The sequence below is a fragment of the Schistocerca piceifrons genome, chromosome X (assembly GCF_021461385.2).
Source record: "Schistocerca piceifrons isolate TAMUIC-IGC-003096 chromosome X, iqSchPice1.1, whole genome shotgun sequence".
NCBI classification, from domain to species: Eukaryota; Metazoa; Arthropoda; class Insecta; order Orthoptera; family Acrididae; genus Schistocerca; species Schistocerca piceifrons.
The window spans coordinates 505,066,358-505,081,791 of record NC_060149.1 but is presented as its reverse complement, the minus strand read 5'-3'; positions in this window follow the sequence as shown (position 1 = coordinate 505,081,791).

Sequence of the window (15,434 nt, the reverse complement as noted above, 5' to 3'; positions counted from 1 at the left end):
AAGTCGCAGGTGGCCAAATCCGATGAATATGGTGGCTGAGGCATGATTGTCGTGTTGTTTTGGCCAAAAAATCTCTCACAGCGATGAATGAGCAGGTGCATTGTTGTGATGCAGAAGCCATTACTTGTTTCTCCACAATTCCGGACCTTTTTTACATACTGCTTCTCACAGACAGCTTATAACATCAAGGTAATACTCCTTACTGACCGTATGACCGTGAGGCAAATAATTCATGTTGTACTACGCCACACTAATTTTGGGGGGGGGGGGGGTCAGTGAGCAAAACTTTGACATTTGATCGTACTTGGCATGCTTTTTTCAGTCTTGGCTTTCCTGGATGCTTCCATTGGGATGATTGATTGGGCTTTGGTTTCGACATCATAATGGTAAACCCATGTTTCATAACCAGTTATGACCCTTTTGAGTAAATCGGGATCATCATTGACATCATTCAAGAGCTCCTGAGCGATGCTCGTGCGATGGCTCTTCTGAACAAAATTGGGAAGTTTTGGAACAAACTTCGCAGACACACGTCTCATGCCCAAAACACCCGAAAAAATTGCATGATATGAGCCGGCCGATACACCAACATCCTCCGCAATGTCTCTTACTGTAATTCGATGATTTTCCAAACAATTTTCTTCACAGCTTCGACGTTCTTGATGTGTTGGGGTGTCCAGAGCGAGGTTTGTCATTGGCATCTTCTTGGCCATCTTGGAAGAGTTTGTTCCACTTGTAAACATTTTTTTTTTTTACTTAGAGCAGACTCATCATATGCCACTGTCAACAGTTCAAGAGTTTTAGAGCACTTGATTCCATTTTTCACACAAAATTTGTGGCAAATTCTTTGCTCCATTTTTTTATAATACTCGAAGTCACCGAGCACATTAAAACACACCTAACCTTTTTATCTGTTGAAAACAAATGAAGTATGCTGTACGCTTGAATCTGTGAACATATGTTTGAGACATGTGTGCCAACATAAAAAAGGTTGATAATTGAATGTACGTTGTCCATGCAATTTGAAAAGTCACGTTACTTTTTGAACAGCCCTTGTATAAGAAGTCTTCTCTCAGCTGTAATATACAGATTTATTCTCAACAGAATTTAATCTGAAGTTGTTTCATTCATGATCAAATCATATGACATCATACCATATTGACAAAACCAGGCTAAAATGGAAAAAATAGGAGGGGGGCTTTTAACCCTGACCCTAAACACATTACTAAATAATATAAACATGCAAAATAAAAAATATTGTGGGGGTGTTTATACGAAGCGGGTAAGGAAAATGAATGAAATATATGATAAAACTCACAAAGTCATGATTTCAAAATTTATTACAGGCATAAAAAATTACAAGAGTACAGAACTAAGGGACAGTGCCTCTACAAATCTACAGAACTTACAGAAATGTTAAGAACAGGGAGCATAATAATTGTAGCCAATCTACCATACATGGTATTCCTTATCAAAAAATAAATAACAGAATAGAATTTGATCAGGGTTACTGAACGGAAAGCCGAAGCTATTGATGATCAAAAAAATGGGGGATATGGTTAAGAAAGGTCAATTATAAACAGAACAATATTAATATTACGTCAATTTGGAAATTGGGTGAAGATAAGGAAGGTGTAAAGAAGTGAAAATAGTATTAAGGGGTGACAGGGAAGGGGGTGGTGGGGAAGGGCAGCTTAGAGTTAAAAGGAAAATGCAATACATGTGCATAAAAAACTGTGGATTAAACGACCATAATTTTTGGTTTATACTGATGAAAAGTGTAATAAATGATGGTGGATCCATGAATTATGTGTAAATTAGTTCACACATTATTCACCCTATTAAGTATCATAAAAATAATAAAAGTAAAAAATAAAAATATTATTCATAAGGAATAGCCCTTTTGGATGACTAATAAGTCAAAGTAAAACATAAATGTGAAAGAGCCCTGTAGGCTAAAAAACAAGAAGTTGGATATGTGTAAGGGGAGGGGGGCAGGTACAGATGGAATAAAAAAGATGGCATAATTGATATAAGTTAAAGGTGTAAAGAGGTCTATTCAAACATGTAAAACTATAAATGAAATTGTTTAAGTAACTTTTGTTTTTCAATTCCACCTGCTCATTAATAACTTTTTCATATGAATAATCATGTCTACAATAATCTCTGCTGCCTCTAGGAGGTTCATAATCACACACTTTTCAGGTCTGTGCAACATCTCCATCTGATCAGCAATTCTATTCAGTGTATTTTCGTGTAATCTCAAATGTGTACTTAATTCAGAGGTACTTCTTAGATAGGAATATTCATTACATCTAATTTATAATTTCCTTCCTGGTTGGCCATTATAACATTGTCCCATTGCAAACAACTAATTTTATAAATGCTTGACTGATCATAAATTGATTCTTGATGAATATTGTGGTGTAATTTTTACCCTAAATTACCTCCATTTTGATCCCACAGGATTTTTTCAAACCACCTTTAATGATAAAATAAATGATATTTAATTTCCGTTTTCTGAAAAAATATATAGAATGAGTTCTGGTAATGATTCCTAAATCACCAAAGGTTAGGTGTCAGTCTAAAATACACAAGAATGGTATTCTGTTAATAGCCATTGTTAGTTTTATTAACAGCCCAGAATATTTAATTTCTGAGACACCTTTGTATGTCATCAACAATAACTACGTATTTCAACAAAGATGCAGTATTAAGAGTACCAGTGAATTAATAGGTGTTTTGAATGACATTGATATCCCACAAAATGCCACACTATGCTTTTTTGATGTGGTTAATATACGTACTAATGTACCAGTTGAGGAATCCATTGAGTTAGACAGCAAAATTTTTTGCAATATAAAAAGTTAGATGTTCCACACATTATTGAATTTATTGAGCTTTCAACTCTTGTTTTATCCCACAGTTATTTTTGCTTAAATGATGAATATTTTAAGCAACAAAATGGACTTGCAATGGGTTGTTGTTTAGCTGGCACTCTTGCTAATATCTTTCTTGATAATATTGAGAATAAATTATTTTACAGCAATTCTTACAAGGGAACAGCCTCATCGCACCCCCCTCAGATTTAGTTATAAGTTGGCACAGTGGATAGGCATTGAAAAACTGAACACAGATCGATCGAGAAAACAGGAAGAAGTTGTGTGGAACTATGAAAAAATAAGCAAAATATACAAACTGGGTCGTCCATGTGTAAGATAGGCAACATTAAGGGCAATGTAAGGCGCAGAGCGCCGTGGTCCCGTGGTTAGCGTGAACAGCTGCAGAACGACAGGTCTTCGGTTCAAATCTTCCCTCGACCGAAAATTTTAACTTTTTATTTTCAGTTTATGTGAAAAACTCTTATGTTTTCATCACTTTTTTTGGAGTGATTATTACATCCACAAGAAAACCTAAATCGGGCAAGGTAGAAGAATCTTTTCACCCATTCGCCAAGTGTACTAGTTAGGTGGGTCGACTACATATTCCTGTCATGTGACGCACATGCTGTCACCAGTGTCGTATACAAAATATCAGACATGTTTTCCTGTGGAGGAATCGGTTGACCTATGACCTTGCGATCAAATGTTTTCGGTTCCCATTGGAGAGGCACGTCCTTTCGTCAACTAATCACACGGTTTTGCGGTGCGGTCGCAAAACACAGACACTAAACTTATTACAGTGAACAGAGACGTCAATGAACGAACGGACAGATCATAACTTTGCGAAAATAAAGAAAGCAAAATTTTCAGTCGAGGGCAGATTTGAACCTAGGGCCTCTCGTTCCGCAGCTGTTCACGCTAACCACGGGACCGCGGCGCTCTGCTCGTCACATTGCCCTTAATATTGCCTATCTTACGCCTGGACGACCCAGTTTGTATATTTTGCTTATTTTTTCATAGTTCCACACAACTTCTTCCTGTTTTCTCGATTGATCTGTGTTCAGTTTTTCAAGGCCTATCCACTGTGCCAACTTATAACTAAATCTGAGGGGGGTGCGATGGGGATGTTCCCTTGTTAGGTGGTAAATAAAATTGTATGTTGTGAAAGGTATATTGATGACACCATGGTCTTAATACAAGGGTATCATAGTGATGTTCAAAACTTACGCAGTGTTTTTAATGATATGCATCCATCCTCACAGTTCACTGTTGAAACTGAAGAGAACATGGGAATAAATTTTTTTGATTTAAAAGTGCTAAGCATCAGTGTAGAGTATACAGGATGCCTACAACCACTGATGATGTAATAATCAATCATGCCACCCAATCACATACAAACACACCTTTTTTAACTCTTGTGTTTGACAGAGTTGTTAGATTGTCATTGTCTGATCAAAACATAAATAAAGAACTGAATATCCTAAAATACATTGCAATCAAGAATGGTTATGACCTCGAATTAGTACAGAAATGATATTAGAAAGGAATGAAAGCTAAAGAGAAGTTATCTATACAAGAAATTGCTTTGTAAAAGATAAAAGATAGGCCAAATTTGATATTTGCTGCACAATTCCATATTGTGATAAAGTATCTGATAAAATCAAACATTTATTTAAACAAAGTGACACTGTAATTTCATTTCAAACTGGATATAATTTAGGGCAAAAATTACAGCACAATATTTATCAAGAATCAGTTTATAATCACTCAGGCATTTATAAAGTTAGTCGTTCGCAATGTGATGAAATGTGTCTCAGGCAAGGAGGTAGGAAATTAAAAATTAGATTTAATGAACATTCCTATCCAAATAGTACCTCTGCATTAAGTACACATTTAAGATCACACAGCCATACATGGAATAGAATTGCTGATCAGATGGAGATATTACACAGACCTGAAAAGAATGTGATTATGAACCTCCTAGAAGCAGCAGAGATTTTTGCAGGTAGGATTATTTGCCGAAAAAAAGTTGGTATTGGACAGGTGGAACTGAAAAACAGAAGTTACTTAAACAGTTTTATTGACAGTTTTAAATATTTGTGTGGACCTCTTTAAGCTATTTTAACATAACTGTCATCAGTTATGCCCCCTTTTCTTATTCCGTCTGTACCTGCCCCACCCCTTGCCCTTATCCACCTTCTTGTTTTTTAGCCTACAGGGCTCTTTTAAATTTATGTTTTACTTTGACTTATTAGTCATCCAGAAGGGCTATTCTTTATGAATAATATGTTTATTTTTTACTTTTATTAATTTTGTATGATACTTAATAGGGTGAATAATGTGTGAATTAGTTTACACATAATTCATGGATCCACCATCATTTATTACATTTTTCATTAGTACAGACTAAAAATTATGGTTGTTTATCCACAGTTTCTGATGCACATACAGGGTGATTATAATCAAAGTTAAACTTTCAAAACGTTGTAATAATAACACCACTGGTCAGAATGATGTCAAATTGCAATAGAATATTATCGGAGAAGGGGGGGAAACGCATGGCAGAAGAAAAAAATGGTGTGAAAATTGATCAGTAGATGGCACTTTGAGTCAGAATACCTAAATGAAAACACCTGTCGTGCACACGACCCATTGACATTTGTATAAACATGCTGGGTACGTGGCTTTTCCTCCTTTTGCATCTGCGATGGTTCGCCGTGACTGTCTCAATGCAGGATCGCGCTTTGCTTGTGAAGCTGTATTACAAGAATGATGACTGTGCACATGTTGCTCTGCAGTAGTTCTGGACACTGAACGGTTTGAAAAAGGGCATTGGTCCGATGACTGCCGTGGGTCTGGAGAAAATTATTTGGAAATTTAAAAAGACTGGTTCTTTTGGTGTGCAGCCTGGTAGAGGGAGGAAACGAATTGATTCAACATCAGTGGAAGCAGTGGCCACAGCAGTGCAGGAGGAAACAAGTGGTTGTGTGCAAACGTGTACTGCATGGAGAATTGCCCAAACATTGAACATACCCATGAGTATAGTGCATAGAATCCAACAAAACATCCTTCTTTGCTATCTATTCAAAATTACCCATGTGCACGAGTTGCTTTCTGTAGACCTGCCAGCAAAATATACCTTTGCTTTAAAATTTCTTGCTTGCATGGAAGTGGACAATGATTGGCCATGGAAGATTTTATGGGCAGTCAAAGCCCTCTTCCCTCTGACAGGATATTTCAATACACAGAATTGTCGAATACGGGAAACGGAAAATCCACACGCAAATCAACCAGTACCACTTCGTCCTGAAAAGGTCACTGTGTGGCGTGGGTTTACAGCATCATTTGTTGTAGGGCCATATTTTTTCGAAGAGACAGGTGCTTCTGGTCCTGTTACCTGTACCATCACTGGTAAGTGCTACGAGTGTCTTTTGCGCAACTACATCAGTCCAGCTCTCCATCAGTGTTCTGATTGCAAACTTAGCTGCATTGACAGCACACAATGCACAACACATTCAGAATGTGACCCCGGAAACACTTTGATCAGTTGTGGAAAATGCTGTTTCTTGATTTCAACTTGATGCAGAAAAGGTGGACAGCATATTGAACATGTTTTGCGCTAGTCTCATGGCATTTAATAATCTGATTTGATTTTGATTGATGCTTTTTATGCAGTTTTGGCATCAGGACAATTAAAAACTGATGTGAGTGTTGCTTTTTATGCGGTTTTTGGCCTCAGGACAGTTAAAAATCGGTTTCTCCATATGGTGTGATATGACCTTGCCATGGTGGATGGGCTTACATAACTAACAGTATCACACCTGTACACCCATGCACACTGAGTAGTACAGTTTGTTTAACATCAAATGTAGACCTTGTATTATATTGAATTGGGGACCTAGAAATGATGGATAGGCTTCATTCCCCCGTAGCCCCCAGTGGTACACAACCCCACAGCAGTCCACTCAGCCCACCGCTGCCCCGCACTGAACCCAAGGTTATTGTGCGATCAACTGAGGCCGCTAATAATGAGCCACATGACAATACACCACTTAACTGCTTCCAAAAAAAAAAAAGAAAAATATGTTTGCATATTCATTGCACATTAATGCATGTATAGATTCCTTTAGACTAGTTCTTACAGATGCCTTAGTCCAGCTTGTAGTTTATAAAACAAGTGATGATACAAAGAAAAGAGAATATCAAGGACTTCTTTCTCTTTTTCCTGGCCTTTATCCTGTATCGTCACAGGGTTGGCATGTCAATGTTTGGATTTGGCAATGTTAGTGGTAGAGGTTGGCCGGATACCCTGCCTGCATCCCCCCCCCCCCCCCCCCCACACACACACACACACACACACACACACTTGGATGGAATTTGTGTACCCCCATCTGTCTGCATCTAGTGTTACCCCTTTTATGAATGTGTACAGATGTTTTTTTGTAAATGTTTGTAAATCATGAAACTGAGGTAGCTCAGTAATCATCTAGTTGGATATGGGGAAACTGCCCATAAACCACATCCACACTGTCTGGCACATTGACCTTCATTGGAAATCTGCTGGAGGGTTAGATCCAGGGCCGTTGCAGCTCCTTGAATCCCAGAAGCAGCCTGCTAATGCACCCATCTGTCCCAGTGGGTGATGGAAATACCAAGGATGAGTTGCCAGTGGAAACATAACCACACAAGAATAACATGACTTCCTGGGAATTTCAGTGCACACAGGTAATATGAAACTAATTCTCTAAGAAAGGAAAATAAAGAAAGACAGATAAGTTTTCATATTATGTCCATTACTCTTTGCTAAAAAGTTCATAGCTGATATGCCCAAATCAAAATGGTTTGAATATACAAGCTACAACTGCCTGTTAATTATTCCAACTATGTGTAAGCCAGGAAAATACATATTTGAAACAATTTTTCCCTCTCTGAAAAATCAATGCTGGTTAGATAGTAAAGGGGCTACCCAGACATTTAGGGTCAAAAGTATATGGAGGGTAGAAGATGCTAAACTGAGTAATGTAATGGTTTCTTTGCAGTGGACATAGCCATCTTCAATCTGAGCTTGTGCTTCAGCTCTAGACACCCCGTCTTTGACCAGAAAGTAAATGTAATCTTCCTTCCTTAATAGAAAAAGATCAGACTGATGGCAACCTGTGGGGCGATGGATTAATAATAATAATAATAAATCAGTCATAAGTAATATGAGGAAATGTGGGGTGATGGGTTAATAATAATGATAATGATAATAACAATAATAATAATAATAATAATAATAATAATAAACCCCGTGGAGGCTCAGGAAAAGAATAGGCCTTCGGTATGTTCTGCCAGTCGTAAAAGGCGATGAAAAGAACAAACCACTAATAGGGCTAACGCCCCTTTTAGTGTGATTAGTTGGTTCAGGACAGAACTAACGAAGCCTCGGACAAGTGCTGTCATGGTCGGGGACGACGCTTGAACCCTATGCCCGTTCACAATGGTAACAACACTGCTAGCCACACGGAAAATGATTTAAATCCAAATAGAGGTGTTTTGCAGGACATGCTTCCTGCAACCACTCTAGAAGGAAAACAAAGACAGAGGATGAGATGGTCAGATGAAGTTAACCGACACCTCATGTTCTGTTATTACCAAGCAACAAACTTAGGAACCAACACAACTGGATACAGATCACAAGTATACACAACACTTATTACCAGATACCCAGAATTAAAATTTTTGACAGAACAACGACTAGCTGATCAGATTCGTGTAATAATCAAAAATAACAGGATACCCCAGTCAGAATTAGAAAACATCAATCAACAAGTACAACAAATACTGGAACAAAATAATGTGCAATCAGAGGAAGAAGAAGAAGAAGAAAATACAGTAATGGGCTCAAACATCCCAGAGCAAACAAACAAAGAACAACACGCATCAATTAAACAATCAGAGGAAAACGAAATCTTAAGACAGCCACCAGAACAAGCACAAATAGAACATGAAGTGACACACATGTTAGATATAGAAGAAAAATTTCAGTTGACACACAAATAATACAAAGACACAAATACAGACATTAGACCATTCTTGCATAGACCCCCAAATAACCCACAAGTCGAAACAACAATAACAACTATCAACACAATCATACACAACAAAATAAATGAAAATACAACTATGGAAGAGTTACAACTACTGGTTTATGTAGGAGCACTCACTACACTAAATATACACACTAGGCAGAGATCAGAACCAACCAACACTTAGAAGAAACCCACAAAACCAGCATGGCAACACAGGCTACAGATCAGAATAGAAAAACTGAGAAAAGACATCGGATAGCTAACACAATTTATAAGAAATGAAATATCAGACAAAAAACGAAATAGGTTAGGTAAAACCTCACAACAAGAAGCGATAGAGCAATTAGATGAAAAGAAGCAGAAATTACAAGCATTGGCCAAATGACTTAGAAGATACAAAAAAAGTGAAAATAGAAGGAAACAAAACCAAACATTCAACACAAACAAAAAAAAATTTTTACCAGACAATAGATAACACACACATTAAAATAGACAATCCACCAAACATAACAGACATGGAACACTTCTGGAGCAACATATGGTCAAACCCGGTACAACATAACAGGCATGCACGGTGGATACAAGCAGAAACAGACTCATACAAGATGATACCACAAATGCCTGAAGTGATAATTTTGCAACATGAAGTCACCCAAGCAATTAATTCTACGCACAACTGGAAAGCCCCTGGAAATGATAAAATAGCAAATTTCTGGCTAAAGAAGTTCACCTCAACACATTCACATCTAACTAAATTATTTAACAATTACATTGCAGACCCATACACAGTCCCTGATACACTTACACAAGGAATAACTTATCTGAAACCTAAAGATCAAGCAGACACAGCAAACCCAGCAAAATATCATCCCATAACATGCCTACCTACAATATACAAAATATCAACTTCAGTCATTACACAGAAGTTAATGACACATACAACACAGAACAAAATTATAAATGAAGAACAAAAAGGCTGTTGCAAAGGAGCACGAGGATGTAAAGAGCAACTGATAATAGATACAGAGGTGACATATCAAGCTAAAGGTCGCTGCACTATGCATACATTGATTACCAAAAAGCTTTTGATATTGTACTCCACTCATGGTTATTACAAATACTGGAAATATACAAAGTAGATCGTAAATTGATACAGTTCCTAAACATAGTAATGAAAAATTGGTAAACCACACTTAATATCCAAACAAATTCAAATAATATCACATCACAGCCAATACAGATTAAGCGTGGAATATACCAAGGAGACTCATTAAGTCCTTTCTGGTTCTGCCTTGCTCTGAACCCACTATCCAACATGCTAAATAATACAAATTATGGATACAATATTACTGGAACATACCAACACAAAATCACATGTGCTATACATGGATGATCTAAAACTACTGGCAGCAACAAATCAACAACTCAACCAGTTACTAAAGATAACAGAAGTATTCAGCAATGATATAAATATGGCATTTGGAACAGACAAATGTAAGAAAAATAGCATAGTCAAGGGAAAACACACTAAACAAGAAGATTACATATTGGATAACCACAGCGACTGCATAAAAGCGATGGAAAAAACAGATGCCTGTAAATATCTAGGATACAGACAAAAATTGGAATAGATAATACAAATATTAAAGAAGAACTAAAAGAAAAATATAGACAAAGACTAACAAAAATACTGAAAACAGAATTGACAGCAAGAAACAAGACAAAAGCTATAAATACTTATGCTATACCAATATTGACCTACTCATTTGGAGTAGTGAAATGGAGTAACACAGACCTAGAAGCACTCAATACACTTACACGATCACAATGCCACAAACATAGAGTACATCACCTACATTCAGCAACAGAAAGATTCACATTAAGCAGAAAGGAAGGAAGAAGGGGATTTATCGACATAAAAAACCTACATTATGGACAGGTAGACAATTTAAGAAAATTCTTTATAGAACGAGCAGAAACTAGCAAAATACACAAAGCAATCACTCATATAAATACATCGGCTACACCATTGCAATTTCATAACAACTTCTACAACCCTTTAGATCACATAACATCAACATATACGAAGAAAGTAAAGTGGAAAAAGAAAACATTACATGGCAAGCATCCGTATCATCTAACACAGCCACACATCGATCAAGACGCATCCAACACGTGGCTAAGAAAAGGCAATATATACAGTGAGACGGAAGGATTCATGATTGCAATACAGGATCAAACAATAAACACCAGATATTACAGCAAGCATATTATTAAAGATCCCAATACCACAACAGATAAATGCAGACTTTGCAAACAACAAATAGAAACAGTAGATCACATCACAAGCGGATGTACAATACTAGCAAATACAGAATACCCCAGAAGACATGACAATGTAGCAAAAATAATACATCAACAACTTGCCATCCAACATAAACTAATAAAACAACACATTCCCACATACAAGTATGCACCACAAAATGTACTGGAGAATGATGAATACAAATTATACTGGAACAGAACCATTATAACAGATAAAACACCACCACATAACAAACCTGACATCATACTCACCAATAAAAAGAAGAAATTAACACAACTAATTGAAATATCCATACCCAATACAACAAATATACAGAAGAAAACAGGAGAAAAAATTGAAACATACATCCAACTGGCTGAGGAAGTCAAGGACATATGGCATCAGGATAAAGTTGACATTATACCAATTATGCTATCAACTACAGGAGTCATACCACACAATATCCACCAGTACATCAATGCAATACAGCTACATCCAAACTTATATATACAACTACAGAAATCTGTAATTATTGATACATGTTCAATTACCCGAAAGTTCCTAAATGCAATGTAACATATACCGTACAGTTAAAAGGAAGTCACGCTTGATCAAGGTCCGCGTCACTTTCCATTTTTAACAAGACATAACGTCTGAGAAAGGAAAGAAATAATAATAATAGTGATACGTCATAAATTGTAGGAGGAAATTGGAATTGTTGTAAATATTGGAATATTGTTTGCTGTCTTTTACGAGAGCCTGGAAACTATTTCTGTGGTCAGCCAGAAAGTGATGGAGAACATACTGACTGTAGTTCCCAGTCTGCCAGCCCACATTCTTGTCCAGCCCACTGAAAGAAATGTTCCTGTTCTCTATTTACTCAGTGGGATCAGGACTTTGATTATAAATTAAGATTTTGAGTTGTAATTGATAGATATATCTGGAAAAGTTCCACATACACAACCTCGTAATGTTCACTATGTTAATAAATAACAAATCTCTGTATCCTAAACAGCACTATGAGCAGTTCAGAGGCAACATCTACTTTAAGTTCCTATTAAATTGTCTTTCGTCCTGACTTCTGATAATCAAAATAATTGCTCGCCACAAAAGTGGAAAATAATTGTCACCACTTGCCATGCGGATTTGTTAACATTACGGGCCACACACTAACAGTTACTTCCATGAAAACCAAGCAATCCAGGATGGAGTACAGTCCTCACAGTTTCACTTCCTATTTGTACCGAAAACATGAGTTTAATTGCCGTCTGGCTGTGACGTCATCCAAGGCACTGCGTACTGTGGTGTTTTATTGATTTGGACCATATGGCAACTGGGTGTGAAGTGAAGTCTAGTCTTGCCTCTCAGGCTGTATTTATATACACGCACTGCTGATGGCCATCCGCTCTATGCCCACGGTAGCAGCCTCTAAACGGTCGCTTCCTCAGACACACAATATTTTATAACCGTGTCATTTTAGAATCTTCGTAATTTTTGTATGAATGAAGTTAAGTTGAGTAAAATCACAGGAAAAGTTTTAGCTCGCCTACATATAAACTTTGCCATCTAGAATTAATTAAACAGAACTGACAGTAGAACATGACCTGCGAACTATAACTTTAAGACACCTTGTATTTGTTATTATTTACGTACAGGCCTTGAAACTTGTTATAGCTCTATTATTTAATAAGTTTCATCATATGCTGTAACCAAAACTTTTGAGCATTAATATAACAAATACTTAATCTACTGCAAATAAGGATGTTTTTGTTCCAAATTTAGTTTTCAGAAAATGATTCGAAAACTATTAGAGGTAGCTTGATGGGGTTATGTAGTTACTATTTTTATGTTGAACTGAAGCTTCATACAAATTTTCATATTTCTAAGTGTAATATTTGGCACCTTCAACTTTTCTTAAAAATGTGGATTCTGACCAAAATATTGCTTTAATCACGTTGAGACTTGTACCAGTTAATTTTGATATACACCTGCACCTTATAACCAATTTTTGGCTTCCTAACTTTATTATTTAACGCCACTTATTTTTCCTTAAATTGATGTATTTAGGGAAAATTATTCATTTGGTCAGTCTGAGATTTGACAGTTTAAACATTAATATACTAAAGCACATGCTGACAAAGTTTGGAAAAACAACTTTAACTTTTAATTCCATTCTTAAATTATGGTGCAATAGTTGTGTGCTACACACAGACGTATTGTGGTGATGTGGCGCTACTAGTTGTGAACTGGGTTAAGCCCCGACACACTCGCCCGCCTCTGTATCCCCCAAATGATACAGTGCTTGTTTCGCCACACACCTATCTCAATACAACAGGGTGTAAAATTTTTCTGTACATCTCAAATATCCCTTGTTGTACAATGAATCAGACAGCTAGTACCAAATAGTTTCTTTTTTAGTTTGTGCTATATTTTCATACACCAATGAGTTCAAGTAACCCCAGAAGAAGAAGAAGAAGAAGAAGAAGAAGAAGAGTCTGGGAATAATATTGAACATGGTACAGGATGCTTCCTTCCAGTCCAGCTATCAGGCTGTATGATGTTCATATACTTAGTGGACATAAAATTGAGGTGGATGGTGCACCACAATGTTCAAGCCATTTATTCTCACATACAAGAGATACAATATCCAACAATTGTAACACTGCATTTTAAATGAACGTCAGATGATGTGCACCATTCAAATGGGGTAACAGCAAATAAAATTCCATAGTTGATCTTGTACAATTTCAGCCCACAATTTAATAGAGAATCCTTGTTGGTGATTTGAGAAGAATGTTGCATATGAATTTTTGCCACTTCTGACATTGCCATTATGGCAGTCAAAAATAACATCTATAAGGAAGTCCCATTTATGAGCAATAAAGACTGGGAGATGGTCAGCACTGTAGGTAGTACTGCACTGGATAATCCAATGACAGCAATGACTCGATTCAAAATAATTTGACTCCGTTACATGCACATGTTGATAAGTGCGTAATTGCTGTTCCACCAATACTCTCTACACTGTGTTCTTCAAAGTGTGATTTCACAAACAGTTTGATGGGTGCTTGGTGATAAATTTTACTCTAAATGTGTGGGACACCCGGTATATGAAACAAATGGCCAAATACACCATCAAGACATACATGCTGAAAAATCTGAATGGATGTGTAACTAAGTGTATTGTATACAAAAGGGGTGCCTGATAATGTGAGGTAAAATTGACATAGTGAAAATAAATTTTTTTGTTAGGGGAATCTTAATATGAGTCTTCATATTTACATGGATAATTATAGAGATAGCTTTGCACCAACAAAAACTTTTGAATAAGGATATTCACTGTACTGAGACACTAATTTTAAATAGGAAGGACACCCTTAAAGAAAGTATATCTACAGAACTGAAGAAAAAATTAAATATCATTGCTCACTGCTCATAAGGCATGATGATCAAGAAGTGGAGGAATAAGCAAGAGTTTTGTCAGGTTCTTACTCAATATTGCAATGCAGTGCTAATGCACAGAATCGAGGAGAGGCAGTTGTTGCATTCTGCTTCTGACAACAAATTTGTACAGGTAATCGAGTAGTCAAGACTTGGAAGAGGGCATCCAGGGCTGATGTTAAATGAGGGCAGGAAATATGGTCACATGAAGAGCCTATAATTCAGTATACAGAATACATGGGGCATGCCTAGGGCAGGAAGTTACCATGTGTAGGCCAGCACAGGAAATCTAACAAACTGGGCAGTGAAAGTGGTGGCAGTTCATGTTAAGTTCTGTTAGTGGCCAGTCTTGGAGCACTTCTCTTAAGAGAGATGTCTGTTGTAGTTGAGGTCTGTATCACAAGAGAGTGAAACAACTGTGTTCTGGTCTCCAGAACCGTCCAGCATCCATACAAGTGACTCATCTCCCATGCTTGCTGTTGACTGAACCGATGGCATGAACTTGGCAGCAGCTTCAGCAGTGGGCTACTGGCATCTCATGTCAGCAGCATTAACTGGATAGAACTGCAGTAAAATTTTTTTAACTAAAATATTCCTTGACTGGCTGCCACCTTGTACACTAACATGTCAGTTAAAAATCACTGCTAGTCGTCAAATGTAGAATTCTTAAGTATAAGGTCGATAGGATGGGTAAAATTATAATCAAATAACTGATGTGATACTTTTTCTTTTTCC